Here is a 9,520-nt window from a genome sequence, read left to right as displayed (position 1 = left end):
TCATTGCTAAACCTGTAACTCCGTCGACGAAACCGACGTTTGGCACTCAAATTGAATCTTGTTCTTGTCTCCATCTTAGACCACCATAGCTTCAGCCCTTACCGTCAACACCGTTGCCGTATATCCACACTCTTCTTTAATTCGTAGTACTTGCTACCATATCAACCATAGTTGTTGAGTATAGTAATAAACCATGTTTCTTCTATTTCCATCCATCTTAGATGATTATCAAGGAAACCTATAATATACCACCTTCTTAATCCATTGTATACAATTGTGGATTGCAATTTTCGTTGTTGTCTTCTTCTGCAAATCAATGTCGCTCACTTTGTTTTTTTTTTCTTTCTTTTCTCCTAATCTCAGGTCTTCTGGTAGTGGTAGGATTTTAGTAAACTGGTGTTTTTTATATATAAAAAAAATGATGATTTCTTTTTGTTTTAATAGTTAAACAAATTCATGTTTTAAGCCACTTACACCTATATTGCCTTCTATTGAAAAGTTTCGTAGTGGGCTTTGAGTTTGGGTATTATAAACAACTAAGTAATGACTAACTATTTCAATTAGTAATGCCGTAAGACTAATTTAGACTCGTTTATCTGTTTATTTGTAGACGGAGGCTACTAGGTGAGCGTTTTGGAGGTTATTTACCTTGAGATTTACGCGCAATTCAAGGTAATTTTCAATTTCCATCATCTTTAGAATTCCGTTAGGAAATTGTTTTAAATTATTGTGTGCCAACTATGTTCTTACGTAATTATACGTGATGGATGTGTTACCGTATGATATTCTGGAATTATATTATATACTAGTTTTCTATAATTGTGTACTAGTATAATATTTTCGAAAATTTGATTATTTGGTATCGTATGAGTTTTATATAATTAAAATCTTGGGAATTGGATGATTGATTATATGTGATTGATGGTCTCCAAGACCTATTGAGAAACGAGTTGTTACTAGTATGTCTTGTAAAATGACTCGGTTTTAAAAGTACTGAAACTAAAATATTGTTACTTGAGATTAAATTGATCTGTGCAGTACTCGTATGCAATGTGATCGGACAATTTAATCTATTAAAATGTACATTAAATTAAGAAGGGAAATGAAACCCGAAAGGGTGAAGAACAGGTTGCCCACTAGTGGTTATGGTTGCTACTAGTTGGTTTAAATTGACGTATATTGCTCTTTAGTCTTCCTCTTAATCAATGGGTATTAGTGAGGGGTGTGCACACTAGGGACATTCTGTTTATTTTATGGCCATTTGGGGTTACACGCGACCCTATGTAAAGTAGGTGGTGACAGGGACTAGTCCCGGCTTACTGGCGTTCTCTTTCCCTTTCTTAACTAAAGTAATAAAGTTTATGTGACAACTTGATTTTGACTTATTATTATAATGTCGATAAAATTGTCTTGTGTAAAATATTTTTCGAACTAAAATTATTATTTTACGGGATGGAATTGGAATTACTCAGTTTATCTGATTTTGGGAGTTTTCTCTCTTTTCTTGTTTCTGATTTATTTTGCAGGTTGGTAAAAGGGTACTCGGTTACGTGTGAGGAGACGTTAGAATAATCACGTATCTAAGACAATTTAGTTAATCCTGAACTTAGTTATTTTCCTTTTATTTGATGTTTTAAAATGTTTTACGGTTTGGATGTAACGAATATTTAATTCTTTGTCGCCAAGGATCACCTAGTTATAAAATGGTATTTTGTTTTTGCTTTGCACTTGTTTTCTATGGAAAAATAAGTGTAGCAGTAACACTCCCAAGGTTCGATGATTGGTTTTGAAATGAAAAGGGGTACTCTTATTGTTTACAATGTCCCAAATTTTGGGGGTGTTACATTTTGGGTTTGATGGTCGGTTTTGAAAAGAAAAGGGTTTTGAATCTTTGCATTGAGCACTTTCATTACAATGTACTTGAGGGCCAATCCGATTACCTCACTCTGGAGAGGCGATCTCAAGTTCTTTTACACACACTATGCGTGAGGGGACCATATTCTCAACTTAAGAAGAAGTATGCTGATTTATATATTGAAGGTCAACCGAATGATAAATACTATTATAATGGAAGATGGATCCTTACTATGGAATACCTTGAGAGGGCGATGATGGAAGCTAAGCGGGAGTATGACTATAACTTGGATGATGAGGAGGAGCCTCATGAAAATGAAGCTCGTGAGAGTTAAGGGGAAAATGATGGTTGGAATTTTTTTTAAGTCGCATTTAGCTTATTTAGTTAAATCTTTTATAATACTTTTACAAATAAAGCTAGTTATTATGATTAGAAACTATAATGTAGTTTTCGTTTATTTGTAATTAGTAGTTTATCGAAATAATTAACACTAGCTAGTGTGCTACTTTAAAGATGATTTTCATTTTGTCTTGATTTTGCAATAAAATAATTTTCGATAAGCATATTTATGATATTTTATGATTATTAATTAACTTAAAAAAGTAGTATAATTTCATTTTTATTGCATTTGTATAAAACAAAACTCCTATTTTCTTGTGCTTACTTTAGTCAAGTATAGTAATGACGGGGTTGGATTATAGTGCGGTCACAAGAGCAATGCGCGAACCTATAGTCTAATGCTAAGTTGATGCGTGCATTATTTGTTTTGGAAATTGGACGACTCTATGAATGTTATCGAGATTTAATAAATGCTTAATTCTTGTATATATGTACTAATGATGTGTTACATGAAAGAATGTGGTTGTTAATTTAATTGCAATTCACATGATCTAAATAAATCGTGTTAAAATGTGTATGGTGGTAACACCAGTGTTGAAATTGTGCAGATTGTGTATGCAAAATTACAACGTTTACACTAGGTCTTGTTCGAGAAGAACTGCACAAATGGCCGAGACTCCCGAACAACTTGCTGCAAGGTTGAGGGCTCTTGAGCAAATGAACCAGAACCTTGGAATGTTGTTGCAAAACCAGCTGAACAACAACAACAACCACAACAACAATGACAACGACCTCCAAGCTGCCATGGCTAAGAAACTTGCTGCATTGAAACCTACATTATTTATGGGGAAGGAAGATCCCATGTTGGTTGAGAACTGGGTACGTGATTTTGACAAGATTTTTACTGCTGTTGGTACCCCTAATGCTCAGAAGGTGGACCAAGCCACTTTCTATTTACGTGAGGCTGCTGATATTTGGTGGGAAAATGAAGGAGCCACCATAAGAGCTCAACAGAACTTTAACTGGGAGGCTTTTAAGAAAGCAATCAGGGATCGTTTCTTTCCTGAACATATCAGGAGACAGAAGTACAACGAGTTCAGTAGGTTTAACTAAACTGTTGGTATGAGTGTGCAGGAGTATGCTGAGGAATTCAATGAGTATGCTAGGTTTTGTCCTAATGTAGTGCCTGATGAGAGATCCAAGGCTCAGAAGTTTGAAGATGGATTGACTTCTAAGATCCAAAAGAAGGTGATTGGGGCTGGTACTGCTGCTACCTATAAGGAGGCCTATGATAGATCTTTCAATATTGAAAGAATTTTGAAGCGGGAGCAGGAGGTCAAAGATAGGCACAAGAGGAAGGGGAATGGTAAGAGATCATCGAACCATCAAGGATATGATAAGAGACCACGCCTCGGGGGTATTAACAATGGGAATGGTGGAAATGGTCAGCAGGGAGGCCGTAACAACAACGATCGAAGCAATAACCACCGGGGCCAGGGACAACAAAACCAGCAAGGATCTCGCAATCGACCATGTCGTAAATGTGACAAGAGTCATCCAAGACGCAATTGCAATGGAGATTTGCTTACTTGCTTTGAATGTGGGGAGGTTGGTCACAAGAAATTTGAGTGTCCAAAGAAGCAGAATGGCAATAATCAAGCTCAGAGGCAAGGTAACAACAACGGCAACAATGGAGGTGGTTATGGGAGGAACTCGAACTACAACAACCGCTTCAACAACAACAATTCTCAGGGCCAAAATGGCAATGCCCAAGGAGGGAATGGACAGAACAACAACAATGGTGGAGGAAGCAACCACAATGGCAATGGTAGGACCAGTAATGGAAGAATCTATGTCATGAACCAGAGCGAGATTGACTCCAATGCTAACGTTGTGATGGGTACTTTTCTTGTGAACTCAAAACCTGCTTACTTACTTTTTGATTCTGGGGCATCTCATTCTTTTATAGCCACTTCTTTTGTGAATAAACATGCTTTAAAACCTTCATCTTTGTGTCAAACCAACATAACAATTCCGTCTGGGGAGGTAGTTCCTTGTAAGTCCATATACCAAGGCATTCCAGTTAACATTGCTGGAACTGCGTTGCCTGCAAACCTTATTCAGTTTTACTTAACTGACTTTGACGTGATATTGGGAATGGATTGGCTTAGCGAGTACAAGGCTAGAATTGAGTGTCATACCCAAAAGGTGTCTCTTAGGGGACCGAAGGGGAATAAAATCTCTTACCAGGGAGTTGTGTCAAAACTAGGGATTAATATTGTGTCTGCCATGACTTTTCATTCTTATATCCGAAAGGGCTACCCTATTTATTTATGTCATGTGCAAGATGTGAGTGTGGAAGAGAAGTCCATAGATCACATTCCGGTGGTGAGGGAGTTCCAAGATGTGTTTCCAGACGAAATCCCAGGAATGCCACCAATTAGGGAGATGGATTTCAAAATAGACTTAGTGCCTGGGGCTGGAGCTATTTCAAAGGCACCATATAGAATGGCACCAGTAAAGATGAAAGAGCTGAAGGTACAATTAGAAGAGTTGTTGGAAAAGGGCTATATAAGGCCAAGTGTCTCACCGTGGGGAGCACCGGTTTTGTTTGTGAGGAAGAAGGACGGAACCTTAAGGTTGTGTATTGATTACCGAGAGTTGAATAATGCCACTATAAAGAATAAATACCCATTGCCTAGGATTGAGGACTTGTTTGATCAGCTTAAAGGTGCTGGGATCTTTTCAAAGATTGACTTGAGGACGGGATACCATCAGTTGAGGATTGCTGAGGAAGATATACCAAAGACAGCCTTTCGCACGAGATACGGACATTATGAGTTCACCGTTATGCCTTTTGGACTCACTAATACGCCGGCAGCTTTTATGGATCTCATGAATAGAACTTTTCAGCCATATTTGGATAAGTTTGTGGTGGTGTTCATAGACGATATTTTGGTGTACTCAAGGGATAGAGAAGAGCACAAAGGACATCTAAGAAAAGTGTTGGAGATTCTTAGAGAAAAGAAGTTGTATGCCAAATTTTCAAAATGTGAATTTTGGCTAGAGAAGATAGCATTTCTAGGCCATGTGATCTCAAAGGAAGGAGTTGAGGTGGACCCATCTAAAATCCGGGCTGTTTCTGATTGGCCAAGACCAACAACTGTGACTGAAGTAAGGAGTTTCCTAGGGCTTGCGGGATACTATAGGAGATTCGTGCAAGACTTTTTGAGGATAGCACAACCCTTAACAAATTTGATGAGGAAAACTACTAAGTTCCAGTGGGATGAGAAGTGTGAGCAATCTTTTCAAGAATTGAAGCGAAGACTCACCTCAGCACCAGTCTTAACCTTACCATCAGGGACTGAAGGGTTTGAAGTGTATAGTGACGCATCTAAGAATGGCTTTGGGTGTGTACTTATGCAACATGGGAAGGTTATAGCTTATGCATCGAGGCAGATCAAGAAGCATGAACAGAATTACCCTACTCATGATCTGGAGTTGGGAGCTGTGGTATTTGCTCTTAAGATTTGGAGACATTACTTGTATGGTGTGAGATGTAAGGTGTATACGGACCATAAAAGTCTGAAATATATATTCACACAGAGTCATTTGAACATGAGACAAAGGAGATGGCTTGAGATCCTAACCGATTACAACCCAGAGATTCTATATCACGAAGGAAAGGCGAACAAGGTAGCTGATGCTTTGAGTAGGAAGACAAGTCATACAGTAAACTTGATGGTTTTAGCCAAGGAACTTTGTGAAGAATTTAGGAAGTTGAACTTGGAAGTGATGGAGTATGGCCAGGTGAACGCGCAGTTGAATGCAATGTCGGTCAAACCTACCATATATGATGAGATTCGTGAGAAGCAAATGCTTGATGAGTGGTTGACCAAGGTGAGAAAGATGAAAGAAGAAGGAGCAACAACTGAGTTTGATGTTGATGATAGTGGAACAGTGAAATACAAAGGGAGATGGTGTATTCCTAAGAATGAAGATCTCAAAAGGAAGATCTTAGAAGAAGCTCATAACACCCCGTACTCTGTGCACCCGGGAGGAGATAAGCTCTATAAAGATCTTAAGCAATATTTTTGGTGGCCGAACATGAAGCGTGAAGTAGCTGAGTTTGTGGCCAAGTGCCTTACATGTCAGAAAGTGAAGATACAACATATGAGACCTGGAGGGAAACTGCAATCGTTAGATGTGCCAGGATGGAAGTGGGAGTCTATCTCTATGGATTTTGTGATGGGATTACCTCTTACAAGGGCAGCAAAGAATGCTATTTGGGTCATAGTTGATCGTCTAACTAAGATAGCAAGATTCATAGCAATAAAGGACACTTGGAATGTGAATCAGCTGGCAGACGCCTATGTGAAGGAAATTGTGAGACTACATGGAGTTGCTAAAGATATCATTTCAGACAGAGATCCCAGATTTTTATCAAAGTTCTGGTAAATGTTTCAGCAAGAATTTGGCACTATCTTGAAGTTTAGCACAGCGTTTCACCCTGCTACGGATGGACAAACAGAGAGAACAATTCAGACCCTGGAGGACATGTTGAGAGCTTGTGTGATGGACTTTGGTGGATCGTGGGACGAAAGATTACCTACGATCGAATTTTCATATAATAATAGTCATCATGCGAGCATAGGAGTGGCACCTTATGAAGCATTGTATGGGAGAAAATGTAGAAGTCCCTTATGTTGGAGTGATATCAGTGAGTCTTTGACTTTGGGGCCAGAAATGATTGAAGAAACAACGAAGCAAGTTAGGCTCATACAGGCTGACAAGGGTTAAATCGGTCGCTACAATCTAACTCTCAATCAAACAATACTTATACGAACACCCTATAACCAAGTACAATGGCAAATAAAGGTTTGGTCCACGAGGAACGAGAGTAATTGCAAATCAATCTTAAACCTAAGCTAGTTCGAAATCAATGGAAAATGGTGTTCTAAAATAATACTAATAAGATGGATTAAATCAATAAACTAAGACACTAGGGAGAACGGGAATTCACCAAACCATCGGTAACTACGCAACAAGGAATCACAGAGACAAACGGGATATGCAAAGACTATATGTCTGATCAATATCATGTGATAGGAAGACAACGGGCAATACTAAGCTTGGATTTCTCATGCACTTAACATTACTCGATACATAATCAAACCACATTCAATAATGAAATACTCAATTCACAATCTCTTGTTCAAATCAAGGATATCATGCAATCAAATTCAAGATTTTAGGTTAGCTACTCCTATTATAATGAATTAACATGCAATCGCATATAATCAATTTAATCACAATCCGTTTATCAAAATCAATCCTCAATTACATAGATTACCTAGGCCGGGTTTCATCCCGAAACCCTAGCTAGTAGACTACTCACACATATTCATAATCAAGGCAATAATGAATTCCAAAAGCATAATAGATATAAACATGAATTCTGATTAAGGAATAATAAAGCTTGATTAATAAACAAGAATGAATAATACCAATTGTATTGATGCGAATCAATGGAAAAGTTCAGAACTTTGATATCCGTCGTCAATGAATAATACAAAGAATCTTCACAAATCTTGCTTCAAATCAATCCAAGAAAACTAAAATCTCTAGAAATATCTCTAAGAAAACTAATGAATCTCTAATACTAAGAACGTTCTCCAATAACTCTCTACAAAGGCTCTCAAAACTATCTCTAAAATTGTCCGCGGAATCCTCTTAAAGTTGGGCCTTATATACGTCTTCTAATGCGGAGAAGTCAAGCGCGCAGTTAACCCTGGATCAGCACGGCCGTGCTGTATTTGGCACGGCCGTGCTAGCTTGTCAGTAAGTAAACCGGATTTCTTCTTCAAATTGGCAAGGCCGTGCTATATATGGCACGGCCGTGCAGCTTCCTGGCACGGCCGTGCTAAAAATGACACGGCTGTGCTGAATATGCTCTAGCACGGGGCTCATACTGAAGCTGACACGGGCACGGGCAACATCAGGCACGACCGTGCTAATGGCCTGCACGGCCGTGCGGGTGCGTGGATACTGACACGGCCGTGCTATTGGCTTGCACGGCCGTGCTGCCTTGCCTGGGGTTGCTTGCTTATAGGCCAGCACGGGTGTGCCTATGGTAACACGGCCGTGCTGCCTGTGCTATGTAATCAATGCACGTCACTTAAACTTCCTTAACTCCTCGGACTCCGGTCAAGGCTAGCTCGGTTACGCATCAAGAGCTCGGGATCCGATTAAACTCGGTTGATATTACCTGAAAACACATTAAAAACAAACCGAAAACCCGTGAAGCACGTAATATGGGGAACGTAAGCATAACAAGGTAATAATCGGCCAAAGCGGCCCCAAATACATCCAAAATCATCCTAAAATATGCTCTAAAGCGCGCCCTAAAGTGCGCTTGTCAAAACCCCCCAAGCTACACTTTTGCTAGTCCTCGAGCAAAAACCAAGGGAAACACACACAAGATCAAATAAACTATGCCATTGCGAACAAATCAAATTAAGCACGGAATGAAATCAATGGATCCTACTTAGAACAACCATGCACGGAAGGAAAACTCACTCAAACAAGCAACGAGACACACAATCCAAGATATCGTTGATCAAATGCGAACAAGACCTAAACCAAGCATAGAGAACAAAGAAATCATGCTTCCCTCTAAACCCGACCAAACCGGCCACGTCCTCCCCTTTTGCTTCAAATCACCACCCTAATTGGCCCCTCGTGATTCCTCGAAGGAACCGGAAGAAGTGATGTTTTGAGGAAAGAACAAAGGTATCCCGACATCTCGATTACGCATAATCTTTCCATAGGGTTGAAAGGTATCTCCCTCCACCGTTTGAGAACCAAACACCTCTAAAGTCTAAGGGTCTTAAAAGGGTTGTAATGTATTGGCAATGGGTAAGGTAGGTGAAAACAATTTAAAAAAAAAGTGGGGTTAATTCCTAAATGAAGCGCAAGAATCACAATTCTCAAAAACAATAGCTCAAAAGATGTAATTCACTTTCCACAATCTCATTGATTCACATTCTTACACATCCCAAATTATCCATATAATACACACTCAAATGACCTCTTTCAAACTTCAAAACTTTATTTATGTGTCCTTGCCTTTTTCACAATTCGGACGACTTTTCTCTTCTTCTTTTTTTTTTCTTTTTTTTATTGATGGCAAAAATGACTTTCACATTACATATTTACAATTAGGCTCACTTTCACACCTGCTCAAACCAACTATCAAACTTTATTTCTTGATTAGTAAACAATAAGCTCAACAAACCTATCTAGGTAAACGCTTCACAACTAAGG

This window comes from Chenopodium quinoa, unplaced genomic scaffold, assembly GCF_001683475.1.
Source record: "Chenopodium quinoa cultivar QQ74 unplaced genomic scaffold, ASM168347v1, whole genome shotgun sequence".
Lineage (NCBI taxonomy): Eukaryota > Viridiplantae > Streptophyta > Magnoliopsida > Caryophyllales > Amaranthaceae > Chenopodium > Chenopodium quinoa.
Note: the sequence above shows the minus strand (reverse complement) of the source record.